The 19,359-nt window shown below is 34.5% G+C and overlaps 3 long non-coding RNA genes and 2 pseudogenes across 4 annotated transcripts; all 5 read right to left on the reverse strand.

Annotated features, from left to right (window-relative positions):
• Nucleotides 1-315: 315 nt before the first annotated feature.
• On the reverse strand, nucleotides 316-3,865 carry LOC146887350 (putative disease resistance RPP13-like protein 1; annotated as a pseudogene).
• Nucleotides 3,866-8,005: 4,140 nt separating this feature from the next.
• Nucleotides 8,006-9,601, reverse strand: LOC146887351 (uncharacterized). The gene is made up of 3 exons (XR_014994441.1): nucleotides 9,470-9,601; nucleotides 8,406-8,944; nucleotides 8,006-8,284 (listed from the first exon to the last, which is right to left on the reverse strand). It is a non-coding gene; the product is annotated as an uncharacterized LOC146887351 (long non-coding RNA).
• A 12-nt stretch (nucleotides 9,602-9,613) lies between these two features.
• Nucleotides 9,614-11,141, reverse strand: LOC146887352 (uncharacterized). Of its 2 annotated transcripts, XR_014994443.1 has the most exons (4): nucleotides 11,065-11,141; nucleotides 10,932-10,982; nucleotides 10,711-10,827; nucleotides 9,614-10,575 (listed from the first exon to the last, which is right to left on the reverse strand). It is a non-coding gene; the product is annotated as an uncharacterized LOC146887352 (long non-coding RNA). The 2 variants fall into 2 exon arrangements; XR_014994442.1 differs by having other exon boundaries at nucleotides 9,614-10,827.
• A 7-nt stretch (nucleotides 11,142-11,148) lies between these two features.
• Nucleotides 11,149-13,449, reverse strand: LOC146887353 (uncharacterized). Its single transcript, XR_014994444.1, has 3 exons — nucleotides 12,639-13,449; nucleotides 12,205-12,285; nucleotides 11,149-11,491 (listed from the first exon to the last, which is right to left on the reverse strand). It is a non-coding gene; the product is annotated as an uncharacterized LOC146887353 (long non-coding RNA).
• Nucleotides 13,450-13,913: 464 nt separating this feature from the next.
• On the reverse strand, nucleotides 13,914-16,774 carry LOC146887354 (uncharacterized; annotated as a pseudogene).
• Between the last annotated feature and the right edge of the window lie 2,585 nt (nucleotides 16,775-19,359).

Raw genomic sequence — 19,359 nt, forward strand, 5'->3', positions numbered from 1 at the left:
TCCACTTCATCACTGTGCCCAATTCTCAACTCTTCAATGTGAGAAATCTTATTCCAGTAGTCTTGGGCTTTTGGATTCCTCCGACAACGAGGTTCGAGCAATGGACAGTTCCAGATTGAGAGAGAAGACATGGATTTGGGCAAACCCTCCTCTGGTAAGCATCGAAGGTTGGGGCAATCAAAAAGTCTGAGAGAGGAGAGGTGGCAGAGACCCTTGTAATCCATCTTCTTAAGATTTGGACAATCAGAGATTCTTAGAACAGTAATTGAGTGTGGCAGCAAAACATCATCAGGAAAAGACTCCACATCTACATTTTCAATACACAAGCTTTCAAGACATGTGTTGGCATCCAAGTTCTCTCTCAGGGTGGCGATAAGTTTGAAACTTGAAAGAGACACATCTTTTATATTTGATGGCAAACCTCCATCTGGAAACATCTCCACTTTTGGACACTCAATTACTCGCAGTTCACCGAGAGACGGAAGCAGGATTTGCATGCATTTTGGCAACAACTTCAGATTCTCATCTCCTCGGATTTTAATCTTTTGTAGTTGCGGAGTAGATAATCCTTCATTGGGAAAGGATTCAAATTGAGGGCATTCAACAATTGTTAGTTCCTTGAGATGATTATGAGTCTGCTCCTGTGAAATTCTCTGTAAGTTTTGGCACCTTTTCAATTTAAGTAAACGAAGCCTTGGAAAGAAATCAAGCTGAAAGATTGTAAGAGAGTCACAACCATTGCCAATCCTCATTTCTTCAAGGAGATGGTAATGGGTGATAGGAACATTTACAAGTGGGCATGAATAAAAACTCAATACTTGAAGCGACGATGTGTCCATGTTGTTTCCACTAATGATGACCTTATCACAGGACTTGATAAACAGTTCCTTTAAATGAAGATGATGTTCTGGCAGACCTTTCAACTTGCGGCATTTATCGATAGAAAGATGTTGAAGTCGTGGAAAAGAAGTCGTTTTACATTCCCATTCTTCCCATTCTTTCATGTTGTAGAATTTCAATGTTTCCAAGGACCTGAATGAAGAAGAGTCGCTCCCATAAAATTCAGCACCGATGCTCACTATTCCATCAAGCCCCGTAATCTCGAGGGACTTCAGAGATGACAAAAGTCCCAAGGGAGGCAACCATAGACAATACTTACAGTTCTCCAAATGTAAAAACACCAAATTTGATAATGAGTTATCAAATACCCAACTTGGGAATTGTGTACCACCATAGTTCTCTATTGACAAATGTTCTAAGTGTTTGGGAGGTTGTAGATTCTCAAGCACTTTCTCTTCTTTCCTTGGATCATCGGGGATGTGATTCGCATTCCATTTTAACTCAAGCTCCACAAGGTGTTGATTTTTCAAATTTGCATCCAATGCATCCAGAGGATTCACAATATTCTGCACATCATTAATTGATAGCCTTCCATAAAGATTGAGTCCTCCTAGTTGCTTAGTACTAAACTCACTAATTCTATCAACACAATACATATTCAGTACACGGAGGTTTTTCAATTCTCCAAAATGCATAGGCATCTTTGTCACTTTTGTATTTTCAAATTCCAGGCAACGCAATTTTGTGAGTTTATGCAAATTTGAAGGCAATTCCTCCACGTAAAAACAATGGTTCAACTTCAGTATTAGCAAGTTATAAAGCAAACATATTGAGTCGGGTAGTTTTTGTATCAAAGTACAGGAAAGGTCTATCGAACGAAGATGTTTAAGATTACCAACAGAATCAGGGACCTCTTTTAGATCAGAATATCCATGCAAAGATAAGACGCGTAAAAACTTCAACTTGGAGAACAATTCATGTGTCAAAACCTTGAATTGACAAGGAAGATTCTCATAGAAAGCGTTACTTGTAAGTGGAAGAAATGAACGCAATCTTTCAGCATCAGTTAAACTCCCTAAAGCATCAAAGTATTCTGTGTCAAGGAATGATAATGAGAAATGACGGGATGTTTTGGGTATACAATTTCCTTTATCAAATTTCAACCTGAAACAGAAGTCTCCACAAACATATTTTGCCAAATCATTCATAAGGTCATGCATGGTGAATCGCATTTTAAAGCTTGATTGAAGAAAGAAAGACCTCGTTAGTAGATCATCAAAATATTGTTCACCAATTTCTTCTAGATTGTTGCTCTTTGGAGAGTAATGGAGAAAATTTTCAGCCATCCACAACAAAATTAATTCCTTCTTGTCAAACTCATAATCTTTGGAGAATAAGGCACAATAAACAAAGCACATCTTGAGATGAGAAGGAAGGTGTTGATAGCTCAATAGCAAAGCAGGGATAATTTCAACTTCTTTGGGTAAGTCCCATATGTCGCTTTCCAATACGCTTTGCCAATCTGAAATGGATGGCTTTGTGCGGAGAAGACTTCCAATTGTTTTCAGAGCAAGGGGTAATCCTTTGCACTTCTCAACTATCCTTCTACCAATCTCCTTTTTCTCATCATTCAATTCATGATCATCATCTTTTAGTGCATGCTTTTTAAAAAGTTTCCAACATTCCTCTTCTTCTAATTGCTTTAGCCTATGCACTTCAGACATCATGTTAGAAGCAACTTTCTCACCACGTGTTGTCACAAGAATTCTACTTCCTGGTGCCCCATAGCTAAGAGGAGTCTGCACAGCCTCCCATTCTTCTCGCCTTTCGTTCCAAACATCATCTAAAACAAGAAGAAATCTCTTTCCAGATACTTTTTCTTTCAATCTTCCATGAACCATTTCTAGGTCTCTGCTATCATCTTTAGATTTAGTGATTGCCTCAAGAATTGTTTTTGTCACTGTCAAAACATCAAAATGATCGGAAACACAAACCCAAGCTCTGATTTCAAATTTAGCCTCCTCCATCTTTGGGTCATTGTATACATGTTGGACGAGTGTGGTCTTACCCAACCCACCCATTCCCACAATAGAAAGTATTGATGGATGGTTATGATTGTCGGTTTCAGATGTGAGCCAATTAAAGATCATTTCTTTGTCCGCATCCCTGCCAAAAATAACAGTTTCAACCACCAAAGAAGATGATGGCAATTTCTGTGACACTTTACTACGTGATCTATCATCAGAATAAGTACCCTCTTTCAAACCAAGAGCACCCTTTTGCTTGGCAAGATATTCTAGTTTTTCTACCACTTCTTTCAGTCCTGAATCAATTTTCTTGTTAAACGAACTGAAAGTAGAGGTGAAGAAATTTGATACCTTGTAAGTAAAGGTTTGAGGTTCAGATTCAGCTTCCACTTTGCATCTGGTGATTTCATAGTCTATTTCATCCAAGATATCCTCTGCATCAAAGACAGCCTCTTTGACAGAAAAAAGCCATGCTTTAATGTGTGGATCTGTGAACTGTTTTTGTTCTGCATCATGAGCGAGAGCATTGATGGAGTGCAGCATGATGTTCAAATTGCCGAGAAGCTTCTCATCAAGTTTTCTGCCGCGAAAGAAATCAGCAAACTGAGTAGAAGCCAGCTTTTCGAATGCAACCTGAAGAAAAGCAGAAAGAAGAGCACCACTAACAAGTTCTGCTGCCATCGTAAGAGTTGGAAATGGAGTGAATGGTGAATGGAAGTGTGTAATTTGAAATCCAAGTGCAGGGATGCTATACCGATGAAACGAGTATGTGGCTATTTTACGACGATGACTTGACTTTAAGGATAGTGGAACATCATTTTCTTTTATCGCAATTTTTCTCAGCTTTGTTCCACAGTTCTCTTTAGATTACGAATGGACAGTTCAAACATTCGATAAGTTTGATTCGCCATTATAAATGTGAGTAGTAATATTCATTCAAAGGTTGTAAAGTATGAAATTGTGAATGGAGGGAAAGTTGAGTCCCCGTGAAGCAATAATAGTTGAGTCTTTCGAATCAGACAAATTGCTCACAGCTGTAATCCATGAATATAAAGCAAAACTTGTCTGATTATAAAGCAGTAGTGACATCTGACTTGGTATATCGTATTTTGAAACCAAAACTTTATATAAAAGTAAATATCTTTTCTGCTTTATCTTATATTCATGCAAATTTATTTTGATGTACTAATTCTCATCCTCTATTTATTCACTTAATTGACTATCATGAGGTAATTAAGCTAGTTCAGTAGATGTTTAGTCAGTAATTTCTAATTAGCCGAGATTTAATTTATTAGTACTTCTTCGCCTCTTTTTTATCATTTTTTCAATTTGGTTTAATAGTAAGCATATTATGTCCTTTCCCATCTCTGTTCTTAGTTAATAAAGTCATGATAACATGATGTAAAGACATCATGAGTGTATAAGATTTGGAGAGTTGAAGTGACCATCTTACAAAAACATTTCCCAAGAATTATTTGTTTAGTAGATCAAGATTGAACCGCTAATTGAATCTCATCTTACTTCCTCTAAGATTGTTAATTTAAATAAGTGGTATCGATGGTTTTCATGATATTTTGATTTATCTATATGATATGTTGTAGAATTTTACAGCCTCAGACCCTGCTGTAATATTACAATGAACACAGGAAACAATTATCTCTTTATACATCATGAACTTTAATTCCTTTTTAATAACCTGCTGATAAGTCTCCATTTGTTCATACTTTTCTAGACTAATTATACTTTTTTTAGACCTTTTGCTTTTATTTCTTTGTTTAAGGACAGATTTGGTTTTCCTTCAATAAATATTAGTTTTTCTAAATCTTTTTTAATTTTGCATTCTAACAGTTAGATTTTTTTTAGTAATTTATTTTTGTTGATATTAGGATTTTCAGAAAAAAGAAAAAAAAAAGGTGACAGCAGCTGTATGGTGCAGAGAATTGGAGTTCAGCAGTTTTAAGCAATCATTGAAGAACAACTTGTAAAATGCTGAACCGGTTAAATTGGTCCCTAATCTGTTTTCATGATTCAACTTGTGTTTCCATTTCATAATTCACATTTCAATTCAGAGTTCTCATTTGTTCATCATGGTAGGTAATATAGTTATGGTAGTTAATATAGTTGATCTTTCATTTTCAGATTTTAGCACTGGTTCTGCATATTAGATTTCAGTTTCTGAATTCATTTTACAATTTTATGCATTATTTAAGTTTAGTTTCATCATTTGAATCTTGTTCATGGCTTTAATTCCAGTTTTGATTGCATATTTCAGTTTTTACCCCATTTTAGAAAGTTAGGTTTATTAGTTTAGTTAGTTTTCCCCATCTTAAAAATCTAATTCTGCACTTGTTCTTAGTATCAATTCTCGGTTATAGTTTTCAATTAGTATGTTTCTAGACTACATTGCATGTTGCGTCCATGATTCAAACCATTTTATTGCATCTTAATTCAGTTTTTCTTATCAATCTTCATAATTTAGTTTTCAGTCGCATACACTACTCACTGTTTTCATTTCAGTTTGCTGTCTAATTTTGTTTCTTGGTTTCAATTTGTTGTTTTAGTTTAGTTTTATGGTTCTAAAGTAGCTCATTACATTGTTGTATTGATTAAAGTGTGTTCCAATTGCTCTCATAATTCATTTAATATTTCAGTTTCGTTCAGGCATTTTATCAAACAGTTTTGTCCGGTTTTCATTTTCACTCGGACATTCCATCAAACACTTTTTATTTTTCATAGTAACTCACTGTTTTTCGTGCTTTCCATTGTTGTTGCATGTTACATTCTCATTTTCATTGCTTTATATGTTTTCATTAGTCAATTCTTGCCACTCTAATTCATTCTCATTAATTTTTGCGACTTTACTCACTTTAGTCCCTCAAGAATTGATCATCTATTTCACATGGGGCAATGCAGCAAATAAGAAAAGAGTGGGCAACATTTCTCCTCCAAAATTGGAGTTAGGTTTAGCTTTAAGATTATTATCATATTTAGTTTAGATTAAAACGTTGAAGAAAGAATTTTAGATTATGAAATCTACATTTTGTATTACCATAATTTTTGTTTTGAAATATATATTCTGCGTTGTGACTTTCTGATTATCATCAGATTTGGTTAATTGACAAATGTAAGTAAAACATAAAAAAAGAAAGAATTTGACATTTGTTTTAACAGACGTAAAATTATGTCGATTAGAGCAACATTTGACGGAATTTTACTTCTATTAATGTCCTAACATACGTAAAATTCTGCCCTTTTTTATTTAAATTGGCTCCAAATTTTATTTTGGTTCCTTAGAGAACAAACATTAATTTAAGTGTATTACAGACCACGTTCGACTTAAAATTACATTTGATGATACCTCCAATATCAATTTATAACACAGGTAATAACGTCAGACATTTCTCTGATGTCAACAATAACAAACATAAAAAGTTTTTTTTTATTAGTGATATTTCCTATCTGCTTATTTATCTTTCCTTCTCTGAATACTTTTTCTCCCTTCTAATTATTTAACTCTAGGTTATTTGTTGTTGCTACTTTAAGAGTAAATTTCATAATAAAAATTATACTTTCTTTCATAAGTGCTTTTACCCACATCAATGGCTAAGAACACATGGATGAAAGAGTTGAAAAATCAAGATACAACTCAAGGTGAAGAACTATAGTGATTCGTGTTAGGAATAATCCAAGTTAGGAATAATCCAAGTGTGAGTCAAAGTCTCACATTAGATAGAATGGACAAAATTAAACACTTATAAAAATAAAGACTCATAACATCATTGCCTTAAGATTTTGGTGTAAACCAGGGGTCACTTATACCTAAAGAAAAATATATCATATGAAAAAGAAAAAAAAAAAAAAGTGGACTCACTCTTGGAAGAAGATTGTTGGAAATAGTCCAAGTGTGAATCAAAGTCTCACATTGGATATAATAGACAAAGTTAAACACTATATAAAAATAAAGACCCATAACATCATTGTCTTAAAGTTTTTGTGTAAAAGGTTACGACTCGGTTGCAAAATATAACACATGAACTACGAACAGTCACAAAGTAGTACCTGTGAAGGAATGGTCTCAACCTGTCAACATTAAACAGATGTGAAGAAATTGTCACAATGTTAATTGCCATCATAGCTAGCTGCATGTTTTGGACTAAAAATGTGAGAAATTAAACAAATTTAAGATAAATAATTGTTCAGCCAAATTGATTTAAGGACATTCTGCAATCTTGTTGCAGTAGCTACAGCTTCAATTGACTATGCTACTGAGTCAGTGATGTACTTGATCAATGATAAAGTACACGTGTCTCTGGCATTTATGTATATGTTTATGCATATCAAAATTAAATAATTAATTTTTATAAATCTACTATTTCATCCTTTTAACTAACAACAAATTATAAAAATAAATAAAAATATAAAAATATATATTTATATAATATAATTTATTAGTAGTCCTTAAAAATGTTATTTTTCTGACAATAATGTTTAGGATTTTTTTTTAAATGTTAACTTGAAAATTTTTATTAACCTTAACTAGGATTGCTTTAGTCAATGTCGACAAAACAAAAAAATCCAACTAACAATGTTGGAAAATTAGCCTCGATTGAGAAAACAATTTGGATCTACTTCAATGGATAAAAGCTTCGACAATATTAATCGAAAATATCTTAACAAACCTCGGAAAAAAAAAAAGAACTTTAACCAAGAATGATTATAGAATATCATCACTAGTGCAAAAAAACCTTTTTATACCGGTTAAGAAAAGTGTTTTATACCGGTTGTAGAATCGGTATAGATATAAGCGGTATAAAAAGTTTCAACTTTCTATATTTGTTCTATAACCGGTATAAAAAGTTCCACCTTTCATACCCCTTCTGACTTAAACCGGTATAAAAAGTGATTTTTCATTTTTTAATGAAAAGTTTGTTTTTGCTTATTACCACATACAAAACAGGTAATAATTATCCAAAACATCCAAACAACAAATTTCATTCAATCTAATATTCACATAAAATACAATCTAAATTTTATATGAAATATAATACTGATCACATTTCTAATAGATAAAAATTATATTATTGGTTCAAATTTATTAGATAAAAACTAGAATAAATAGAACACACAAATGAAAGGAACAGAAAAATTTGTAATTAATCTCCCTAATAAAATGCACTCAAAAGTGTGTTTTAAAAAGTGTCCTCTTCTAGACAAGTAACCAAATTAGAAACCGTATACTATAGCATCCCATCATCATAATGTATAGGACATTTGTTAAAGGTTCTAAGTACAAAAACCATTCTAGCATCAGAGGAATACTACTGTAGTGATTAGACACACCTCAACATAGCCTTCCCGCAACTTGTCCAAAGATAAAGCTACATCTTTAAGATAAGAGGCAGCACAACCATATTTTCCTTCAAAAAATAACAAAAGCAGAGATTTTAAATAAAGTGTATTTGTATTTATTTTTCTAACCTAAACTTTAGTCTGCATTAGCATAATCAGATGATATATGCAGCAGCAAGAAATGTTTACCGAATGTGACAAAAGCAGCACTGTGGCCTGAGAGCAAGTATCACGAAATTCAGATCTGACCACTTCCCCACCTTTCTCTGCTACGTTGACAAACTGCTGAAGTAAACGCACAAACTTATTAAGCAACATTCCATTAAAAGAGTCATCCTCAACTTGTGGGTGCTGAGGAAAAGCTTTCGATATAATTCTCTGAAGTCCAGCTCCAAGTCCAAGACCACCAGGAGGTGCAACACCAGATTGAAATCCACCAATGCTGTTATACAACCTTCTCATTCCAGCAATTTCTCCAGCATGGTTGCACTTAACTGTCGCTGCAGCTTGGTTACACTAACCAGTACTGATAACATCTAAGTTAAAAGACTCAGATACTTTTAAGTTTGCCCCGGAAGCGTAGCTGTCGCAGCCATTACTGCAAGAATATTTGCTGTTTGTATTGGCCATTCATTTTTCCCAATGCCAATTTTTATCTCAGATAAAAGTAAAACAACATCAATTGTGGGCTGTGCTCTTTGCCAAGTATTTGCTTTACAAAGTTTATTCTGATGTGAAATACATACACACATAGTGTAAAGAGAAACTGGTGAGGACTTCATAAAAATAAAGATATAATTACACTGTCACCAATATATATATATATATATATATATATATATATATATATATATATATATATATATATATATATATATATTACACTGTCACCAATATATATTTATATATATATATATATATGCATTAGAAAGTAAGTAATAATCAAAATCAAAGGAATTTCAACAGAAGAAGCAGAAGCACAAAATCAAACCTTAAATTTTCTATGAAGTTACTTTTTTGAGCAGAGAATGACAATAAACCCAAGTAAAAGATCATCGTGCGTTTGACACTTTAAAAAACATATTTGAATTTTAATTTTCAAATAAACTTACAATTATGGTCATACAAGAAACGACATATCACAGCATGCCCTCCATATTGTGGAGAATATGATGGTGATGGTGATGATGATGACAAGGTAACTACAAAAACATAAAATATTGGTTTTCAACAACGAAATAGATAAGCCCAACCTGAAGAAGGCCCTGGCTAGTGCATGGAGCACTTGAAAGTGATTTAATTATCCAATCTCGAACAATTCTCTGATACAAGGTACGGGCTGTGGCTGTCCAAGCTGTGATGTTCTCCACTCGACAAATTAAGGTAGTTACAATGAACATGGTACTTCCATATAGTGCTGGCAGATTGTTCTAATATTCTCTCTGTTTCAGTTGCTGGTCTCACATCATTCTATCATGCGTTGTAATTTGAATCATCACTATATGATTGTATTGTTAAAACAAATTTATTTTCCATGAAATTACTTGATCTTCAGTGTGGAACCAACCATACAGGGATCTACCAAAAAGTAAGGTTGTTTGTAACTGGTGAATGAGATATCTGATTGTTTGAATCAATGCATGCACTATGAAAGAAAATTGATGTGATCAATTTTGCTTCTTCTTTTTCCCTGCTCTTATTTCTATTTGATGGTTGAAAATCTTGTTGTTTTCTTTTTCTCCTAGTCCTTTGAGTTTTCCTGTATTTTGCCTGACTTCTATGCTGTTTTGGGATGAACAGGTCAGATACTCGTAAGCAAGATTTAAGGGACAAAATTTTCCCACTTCAAGATTATAATGATGAGGAACCTGGCGATAAATTGGTAGAAAAAATAAAGAAGAATTTAGTTTTGTCATCACAACCCAATAGAGAAATATCCAAATCTGGTTTTAGAAAAGAAGCAGATCTTTCATCTCCCAAACTTGATAAAGTGGAAGATGCAAAGGAAGATGAAAAGCAGGGTGAGGCTGAATTTGGGGAAGAAGGTGCTAGAATTGGATCCGCTAGAAGAGCGAAAGCTGCGGCAAGAATAAAATTTATCTGCCCTGCACAACCTTCAGGAAAAGAAAAGATAGAGGGTGATCAGCCTCGAGTTGAAACTTCCAGTGGAACTCTCAAAATCAGAATTCCGGTAAAGGTTACACATTTTTTCTTATCATGTAATCTTTATCAGGTTCTTCTTTCTTAATCCTCAGTGTGCCTCTCCTTTTAGGGAAGCTAATGTTATTTTGACCTTTTGTTCAAATGATCTTCACATTTGTGTTTTAGCACATGACTATTTCCTGTGATATGCACAATCCTTCAAAACCAAACACTGAGTTAAGGAAAGAAAAGGCTAAAATGTTTGAGCCAGTAAATAGCATGGTGGGAGCTGGAAGAAAACGCAAGTCCCGTAATAATTCCACCATGCAAGAAAATGGTGCGACTTCAGTACCTGTGCACTCTAAGGACGATGACCCTGAGGTTGGTATGGTCGAAATCGACAACCGTAGTCACAAAACTGATGGTAACAAAAATGAGTCAATTCCTTCGAGCTCTGATTCAATGAAACCTATTGCAAGCATCCAAGAAAGAAGGCCAAAACTTTCGGAAATTCAAGCACTAAAAAACCAGCCAACAAAAAAACTCAACAGGAAATAGGAATATAGAACTCACTTGACCCGTAGGTAACACGAAGATAGTTGAGGCAGTGGTGCAAGTCCTTGACTGTATAAGAAAATTCAAAGGTTAGATATTCAAAAATTAATATGATTATCAATGTTAAATAGGCCATCAAACGTAATCTCACTTCTCTTCCGAAGCAAGCAAGCAGAACCAGATTGGACCAAACTCTCTGCTGCTTTCATTATCGAAATTTGATTATCTAGCTGCTGTTTAATTGGTAAAAAGTTGTTTCTGTATATTCCAATCTCTTCTAAACCTACAAAAACAACCTTATAAAAAACAATCTTATAACTCGTAAGTGTTAGTAAGAAAAATTAAACGCATAACCTCACTCTCATTCTCACTCTCCCTTTCAACTTTATCACTAAGTTATCTCATAACTCGGTTCAATCTATCATGATGAATCCATTCACATGTTCAACATGTAAGTAAAAAGATGTAAGCATAAGCAATATAAACCTAAAGAAAATGTGTAAGACAGATTAAAATTTTGACCATATTTCCATGTTTCTTTGCCCTTTGAGATCTTTAGCAGTCTCCATCACTCCATCCTGAGACAAGAACACATTTTCAATAACCAAAAGTATTCAACAGAGGAGTCAACATTTGATCAAATAAGACAGCAATATCAAGTCACTTGCAAAAATAAATATTTTAAGCCACACCGCAACAATGTTTCTTAAAATCATTATTGAATAATTTTTTACCCATAGGAACTGGTTATGGTTATATTTGATTATAAAAACAATTAATTATACACATGATCAGTTGTTGAAGAAACAATATCACTTTTGCAATGTTCACCAACTAGACAAAGTAACTCTAATTGTTTCCTGAATGTTTTCTAACAACTTTAATACATAGCTCCTCTACAAATCATAAGATTGAGAGAAAAAAAAAGGAAATAAAAGCTCCTAGTACATCACATACTTTCTTGCCGGTTGAAATGCATTCATTAATAACATCAAAGACACCTTTGTTCAACATCTTGTAAAAAATCTTGCACGTGTTGTGATCAATTGCCTAGAGGAAACTTTAGAGTTACTTTCATAATAATTGTAAGAAAGGAATCAACAAAAGAATAAAGCTCATTTTAGGTGATGAAAACCCCTTTCAAAAGATAAAATAGTCACAAAATATATAGCATGCACAAACCCTGCCTTGTTGATCAAAATCATAGACACAGAGGAATGAAAACAATTCATTCATGTAAGATTATTCTCCTAATTAGCAGAAATATGAAAGTAAGTAACATTTGTCTCACCACTCATAAGTACTGTTTTCAAGAAGCAACATGTTTTTTCCAACTCAAATCATACATTGGAAGGCACTGATTTATAAATCTCTGCCACAAGGTCACTGAGTGTTAGTTTAAAACCTTTAGTGATAGAAATTAGAATGTAGGGCTAGCACAAAATATTCATTCCAATACAAAAAATAATATAACAAACTGCCACACATTAATAACATCTCAATATTTATTTCATGGTTAAGCTCCTGCAATGCGATAAATAGTAGATGAAAAAAGGGACATAAGTATTTGAAAATGCCACCAACCTTCAACTTCTAAAATAACACAAGAATTAGTAAAGCACAACTATTGAATGCAAAATTCATTTGCCAAATTTTAACTGAAGCACTCATAGTGGCTTCGGTATCATTATTGAATAAAAAAAATTTAGCAGCTCCATAGATTACCTTCGTTGGATAAACTCGAGATGTCATGGACAACCATTTCAGCCACAATTTCAACACCAACTTGTTCCCAACCACCAACCACCACTACGTTCTTCACCTTTAGAATCAATGTTGATTGCAACTGGTTGAACCTTCATCGGAGCCATTCCGTTCTTCTGCTACTTTTTACGAGCTTCTAATTTTTTTTCCATAAAAAATCCCCAACCCTATTCAACACACATTCACCCTTCTAACTTCCAATATTAGTCAATAATAAGTCACGGATTGGCCGTGTTCTTCTAGGCTAAGAGATTTAACGTTTCAAGGGGAGGGTTTTCATGGAACACGTGGTGATGGTGGTCAGAGAGACGAGTATTGGTCATCGAAGGGGAGTTTTGCGTTGCCAAAACCCTAAACGAGGATAAACTTTTACCGGCAATCAGAGACCACCACCATAGCAGAATGCGAGAGCATGAGAGGAAGAAGGGAATACGTCACGAGCACCACCAACAACGACGGGAACAGTCAGTGACAATGCGCGAGAGGAAGAAGGGAATGCATCACGAGCACCACCAATGGCGACGAGAACGTCAGCGAGAGTGCGCGAGAGGAAGAAGGAAAATCGCAAGACAATGGGAAGACCTGACTTTGTCAAAAAGAATTGCTTTGAAGCAGGGAATGCGAGAAGCGGAAAAGACCGAAGAGTACATTTCACTTCTATATCGTTACAGGAACTAAACGGTGTGGAATAACTTTTATTATTATTAAATTGCGGTCACATTTTATTTCTATAACGGTTTTAAGTATAATAGTTATTAAATGTTTCTTTTTAAGAGTTTTAAACCGGTTGGAATTAAAACTGGTTTAAAAGTTATCAACATTTTTACTACCATCTCTTTTTTATATCTGAAAAATTAGAACAGGTATAAAATTTAAGCTATAAAATGTGTTTTTTGGATTAGTGCATTTTGAATTATCAACTATTCTTTGATATTTAAATAATCTGTTTGATTTACGTAATTTATCCAAACAAAAAAAATAAAGTTAAGTTAACTTATATAAACAAAAACATTTAAAAAGTAAAATAATTTGATAAAAGATTAACTCAAATTGAATGTCTATAAATCAATCACCACAATGAGATATATTAATAAATTTTAAATTGTAGTTTTCGTTAACAAACTGATTCAATATAGAGCAAACTGTTTCAATATAAAATTAGCAGAGCAACAAAATAATAGAAAATTACTATAAAATGTTATTACTTTTACAATTTTTGAATGAACAAATCTATAATGATATTTGCAACTTAATTCCTAATTTTGTTCAAGAGCAATAACATATAACAATAACAAGAAGCAACTTCTAAAAAAGTGTTTGATTGCCAAACTCATACTATCGAGAGAAATATTTGCGACTATAGAAAAGTGTAATGGAAAAGGTAGAGAAATATTGTGGAGAATTAGCAGCTGTAGAAGAGACAGAGAAAAGACAAGTATGCACATCTAATTTTGAACTTCTTTGTCTTATTTCCATTTCCCAACTCTCAGTTGTTCAATGTGAGCAATCTTTTCCCAGTCTTTGCCTTCTGGATTCTGACAACGTTTTTGGAGCAATGGACAATCCCAGATTGAAAGAGAAGAGATGGATTTGGGTATACCTTCCTCTGGTAAGCATTCAAGGTTGGTGCACCCATTAAGTGTGAGAGAGGAGAGGTGGCAGAGACCCTTATAGTTTAGCCTTTTAAGATTGGGGCTCTCAGTAATTAGTAGAGTGGTGAGAGAGCGTGGCAACAAACCTTCGTCCGGAAAGCACTCCACGTCCAGCTTTCCAATTTGCAAAGTGTTATCCAAGTTCACTCTCATGGAGGCCATAAGTTTAACATTTGAAAGATACATAAGTTTAACATTTGATGGCAACCCTCCATCCGGAGGCATCTCCACTTGTGGACAATCAATTATCCATAGTTGATTTAGAGAAGGAAGCAGGACTTGCATGTGTTTTGGCAACAACTTCAAATTCTGCGCTCCAAAAATTTCAAAACTGACTAGTTGCGGAGCAGATAACCCTTCACTAGGAAATGATTCAAATTGAGGGCATACCGCAATTGTCATTCTCTGGAGATGATTATGAGTGTCCTCCTGTGAAATTCTTTGTAGGTTTCGACATCTTCTCAAATAAAGATAACAGAGATTTGGAAAGAAATCTAGCGAAAAGGTTGTAAGAGAGTCACAGCCATCGTCAATTGACATTTCTTTAAGTAAATTGTAATGCGTAGTGGGAATACTCACAAGTGGACATGAATTCAATTTCAGGAATTCAAGCGATCGTGTGTCCATGTTGGTCTCGCTAATGATGAGCTTATCACAGTAACAAATAACTAGATGCTTTAAATGAAGAAGTTGGTTTGATAGACCTTTCAGCTTGGGACATCTATTCACAAAAAGATGTTGAAGACGTGGAAAAGAAGTAGTTTAAGTTCAAGATGACGAGTTGCAACCCGGTTTCCACCTCTATAGAATTGGGCACAAAACTTTCTAAGTATGCAGATGGAGACCGAGTTGATGCGAGCAAATACCGAAGTCTGATTGGAAGTCTCAGGTATCTTACAAATACCAGACCAAATTTAATGCTGAGTGTTGGAATAACAAGTCGATATATGGAGGAACCGAGGTATACTCATTGGAAGGCCCTAAAGAGAATTCTAAGGTATGTGAGAGGAACTGTGTCACTTAGTCTAATGTATACTAGGACGGATGATTACCGACTAGTCGGCTACTCAAACAGTGATTGGTGTGGAGATGTCGATGACCGGAAAAGCACGTCTGGATATGTATTCTTCATGGGGAGCACGGCGTTCACCTGGCTTTCAAAGAAACAGCCCATTGTAACACTGTCAACATGTGAAGCAGAGTACGTTGCAGCATCCTGGAGTGTTTGCTATGTAGTTTGGCTTAGAAAGCTTCTAAGCAAACTGGAAATTAAGCAAGAAAAGGGGATTGTGATCCGAGTTGATAACAAGTCGGCCATTGAATTGGCAAAGAACCCGGTCAATCATGAGAGAATCAAGCACATTGATGTTCAATTTCACTTCATCCGAGAACAAGTGAAAGAAGGAAATGTAGAGTTGGAGCACGTCGAAAGTCGAGCACAAGCTGCAGATATGTTTACAAAGTCGCTGCCATCCTCTTTGTTTGAGAACAATAAGATGATACTCGGAATGAAGGACAAGAAGATCATTTAAGTTTACGGGAGGATTTTGTTAGGTAAACTTAAATGTGGGTAGTTGGTGTTAGGTAAACTTAAATGTGGGTAGTTGGAAGTTGTTGTATTAATTGTGAGTTAGGTAGTAGTTATATTTAATGAATGTAGTTGAAGAGTCATGTCCAAAGGCCTATAAAAGAACCATGTAGTGCTTCATTTCAATACACAACAAATCTGAATACAAAAAGTGTTTATCCAAAGAGACTTGTTTGTCAACAAAACCTTCGGCCATCCACCACAAAATTAATTTCTTCTTGTCAAACTCATAATCTTTTGGAAATAGAGCACAATAAGCAAAGCACCTCTTGAGGTGAGAAGGAAGGTGTTGATAACTCAATAATAGAGCTGGGATTATTTGAACCTCTTTCGGTAAGTCCCATATATCACTTTCCAATACACTTTGCCAATCTAAAATGGATGACCTTGTGCAGAGAAGACTTCCAATTGTTTTCAAAGCAAGAGGTAATCCTTTGCACTTCTCAACTATCCTTCTACCAATCTCCTTTTTCTCATCATTCAATTCAAGATGGTTATCTTTTAGTAGAGTTGAAGAAATTTGATACCTTATGAGTAAAGGTTTGATGTTGGGATTCAGCTTCCACTTGGCATCTGGTGATTTCATAATCTATTTCAACCAAGAGATCGTCTGTATCAAAGACAACCTCTTTGACAGAAAAAAGCCAGGCTTTAATGTGTGGATCTGTGAACTGTTTTTGTTCAGCATCATGAGCGAGAGCATTGATGGAGTGCAGCATGATGTTCAAATTGCCGAGAATCTTCTCATCAAGTTTTCTGCCGCGAAAGAAATCAACAAACTGAGTAGATGCCAGCTTGTCGAATGCAACCTGAAGAAAAGCGGAAAGAAGAGCACCACCAACAACTTCTGCTGCCATCGTAAGAGTTGGAAATGGAGTGAATTGTGAATGGAAGTGTGTAATTAATGTTCGTTATATTGTTGAGTTTTTTATTCATACTTCTTTGATTTCTTTTTATCTTAACTATCAACACGTATGCTTATGTGGATACCTTGATAATAATTTCTTAGAGAAGAACATTCTGCTACAACTATCTCATCCTACAAAATTTTGACACAGTTTCATCTCCATGAGATAATAAACTTTCTTTCTTGCAACATGTGTTTACCATACACCAATTTCAAAATCAAACTCTCTTTATCTTGGAACATGTAAAAGAAAGGTCATGTACTGATATTGAACTATTATTATATAGTATTGTAGTTGACATTAATATCATGAATCTCACTTTACAGAGGTATCATGTTTCTAGTTGTTTTTGGAACTTGCATCAGATAATAAAGATCATTTATATGTAGACTATATTGTAAATTGCTTCTATTGCTTCTTCCATTAACAAATACAAGTACCATTTTCGGTACATCACGTGACTGCTACACAAATTCTCCTCTCCTAATCTTATAAACAAATGGAAACCTAAGAGAAAAAGAGAAATCAAATACAATTTCAAAGGTCTAAGAATATATGTCTAGAAGCATTTACAATTTCAATCTCTCTCAGGTGTATTAGTTTCCTTGGACCTGTTTAGGTAACTCATCATCAGATAAACCAATTTGAATCCCTTCTACTAGTTTTCTCTTTGTATAATATCATGGTACGTTGGCAGAAAGCGGTGGCGACTTTAGAAAGAGCTAAAGGAGAAATAGGGTAGCAGCACACACACAACAACCATAGTACTACTCACACGAGCTTTTTGTTTGGGTGAAGATCGACAACATATGACAGATGCACAATTAGTGGCAAGCTCAAAGAAGGACCTTTCCAAATTCTTGTTAAGCGAATAATCTAAGGACTTCCCATCGATTATCAAGCCAAACCCAGAAGAACTTCCTTTATTTGCATTACAACTCTCTTTTGCAGAGTTAATTTGTGAGATTCCTTCTCCAATTTGCTTCTTGATGCTTTCAAGAGAAGCCTAAGAAATTTTTGTATCAAAGATCTACAATAGTGAAAGAAAATTAAATTCCAAAAATATGCTAAGGCCGTGTACCTTTGCTAGAGCCTGCTTGTCCCTTTGTTTTTCCTAGTATAGGATATATGAGGAATCAAGAGTGATCACTATCTTTTTCATGTCTTTTCTAAGTAAACTGCAAGCATACCTGTACAAAGAAAAGGGTGGAAAATAAGTTCAATTTTACACAACCTTAAGATTTTGTACCTTAAGCAATCTTTAATACAGACAAAAGAAATTTTAATAATTACTAAAATTTTGTACCTTAAGACAAAATTTTGCAGAAACAACATGATAGAAGATGCCTAGAGCGATCACTTGAAGTGAAGAAGACATTGGAAGCCATTGTAAGAAACTTGTGTAAGCACATGCCAGACTCGGTAATACTCTTGAATTACAAATAAAAATTTACAAGTCAGTCTCAGGAAGAATAATAGACCAATACACGAAGAGTCAAGAAGGAAAATTAAAATATTCAACCGCCTAGAGTTCTTAAGGAAAATAAAATTTGACAATGGCATGACTGCATTGGACCCTGTTCTAAGAAAATTTGAAGGTTCAAATTTTATCAGTTTATCAATCGTTTTCGGATTTAATCGATTAAGTATATAAATAATCCATATTACATAACTGTTTCAATATAGAACACAGTGACTCAATATAAAATTTAGCAGAGCAACAAAACAATAAAAAAAAAATACTAAAGTGATTAATAGTAGATTTTTTTGATCAATAAATCCATAATGATATTTGCAGCATACTTACTAATATTTTTCAAAAGCAATAACAGATAAGAACAGCAAGAGACAGCTTATAAAAAAAATGGTTGATTTCCAAAAGAAGTTATATTGTTGTCAATTAACAAGTAATCCATTAAAACTCGTCTCACCTTCTCCTCTAAAGGCATCTGTTGTTTAGTAAGTGCCGATAACAGAGTGAAGTATTTGTAACTAAGAACTTTGTAATTTTCTTTGATGAAGGTTGGGACATCCATAATATGTGACAGAGGAGATGTGACATAGACCCTTGTAGTCAAGCTTTTTAAGATTTCAGCAAAAAAGGATGTCTAGAGTGGTGAGAGAGTGTGGCAACAAAACTTCACCGGGAAAAGACTCCACCTCCAACTTTTCAACAATCAAGCTTTCAAGACATGTATTGGCATCCAATGTGTCTCTAAGCGAGGTGATAAGTTTTAAGCTCGAAAGAGACATCTTTTTCAAATTTGATGGCAATCCTTCATCTGGGAACATCTCTACTTTTGGGCAATCAATTATCTCCAACTCAGTAAGAGATGGGAGTAGGATTTGCATACGTTTTGGCATCAACTTCAAATTCCCCGCTCCTCGAATTGAAATTATTTGTAGCCACGGCGCAGATAATCCTTCACTGGGAAATGATTCAAATTGAGGGCATTCACTAATTCTTAGTACCTTGAGATGATTATGAGCGTGCTCCTCCTGTGAAACTCTTCTTAAGTTTTGGCACCTACTTA

This window comes from Vigna unguiculata, chromosome 4, assembly GCF_037176805.1.
Source record: "Vigna unguiculata cultivar grain cowpea cultivar isolate G323 ecotype 2 chromosome 4, ASM3717680v1, whole genome shotgun sequence".
In the NCBI taxonomy this organism is placed as follows: Eukaryota; Viridiplantae; Streptophyta; class Magnoliopsida; order Fabales; family Fabaceae; genus Vigna; species Vigna unguiculata.